The sequence below is a fragment of the Ochotona curzoniae genome, unplaced genomic scaffold (assembly GCF_017591425.1).
Source record: "Ochotona curzoniae isolate NIBS_2020 unplaced genomic scaffold, NIBS_Ocur_1.0 contig_66, whole genome shotgun sequence".
Lineage (NCBI taxonomy): Eukaryota > Metazoa > Chordata > Mammalia > Lagomorpha > Ochotonidae > Ochotona > Ochotona curzoniae.
In genome coordinates, this window is record NW_024466512.1 from 22,561,008 (window position 1) to 22,562,204 (window position 1,197).

The 1,197-nt window shown below is 46.8% G+C and overlaps 1 pseudogene; it reads right to left on the reverse strand.

The window, feature by feature from the left end:
- Positions 1 to 748: 748 nt before the first annotated feature.
- LOC121164414 lies at positions 749 to 843 on the reverse strand (annotated as a pseudogene).
- Positions 844 to 1,197: the final 354 nt, after the last annotated feature.

Below are 1,197 nucleotides of genomic sequence, written 5' to 3' on the forward strand. Positions count from 1 at the left end.
ATACACATTAAGATATTTAGAAATAGGACCCAGGACGATAGCATAGTGGCTAAAGTCCTCGCCTTGCACGTGCTGGGATCCCATATTGGCACCGGTTCTGATCCCAGTGGCCCCTGTTTCCCATCCAGCTTCCTGCCTGTGGCCTGGGAAAGCAGTGGAGGACAGCCCAAAGCCTTGTGACTCTGCACCCACATGGGAGACCTGGAAGAGCTCTTGGCTTCTGGCTTCAGATCAGCACAGCACCAGCTATTGTGGTCCGTTGGGGGGTGAATCATTGGATGGAAGATCTTCCTCTCTGTCTCTCCTCCTTTTTGTATATTTGCCTTTCCAATAAAATAAATAAATAAATCTTTAAAAAAAGATGTTTAGAAATAATAGAGCATTATGTTTGCTACTTATTCTTAAACAATAGAGGTGTGTGTGTGTGTGTGTGTGTGTGTGTGTGTAGGAACAGTGGGAGAGAACTGGGCCCACTCCCCAACTGCCTGCCCACAGCTTGGGCTGGGCTAGTCTGGGGCCAGGAGCCAGGAGCTCCAGCTGCATATCCCACATGGGTGGCAGGGACTCGCACGCTCTAGCCATCAGCTGTCGGTCCCAAGGTTCGCACCAGAAAGAAGCTGGTTTGGAAGCAGAGGTGGGATTTGGGCTTTGGAATTCCTCTCCGGGATGTAGACATCGCAAGCAGCAGCTTAAGCCACTACCTCACAGTGCCTCCCCTTGAAACTATTTCTTTCTCTTTTTTCTGCTAAAAATTATGGAATGCCTCATAAATCATCTTGTGCAGGGACAATGCTAATCTCTGTATCATTCCAATGTATGTGTATGTGCTGCCGAAGTAAGCACAAAAACAATTTCTAATACCCCTAATTTTGATACTTACTAAACTACATTATCAGTCTTAGGTCTGACTTATTTTTTTTTAAACCACTAGTTTCTTTTTTTTTTTTAAGATTTATTTATTTATTTTTATTACAGAGAGGAGAGAGACAGAGAGGAAGATCTTCTGTCCGATGATTCATTCCCCAAGTGAGCGCAATGGCTGGTACTGCGCCTATCCGAAGCCGGGAACCAGGAACTTCTTCTGGGTATCCCACAGGGGTGCAGGGTCCCAAAGCTTTGGACTGTCCTCAACTGCTTTCTCAGGCCACAAGCAGAGAGCTGGATGGGAAGCGGGCCTGCCAAGATTAGAACCAGCGC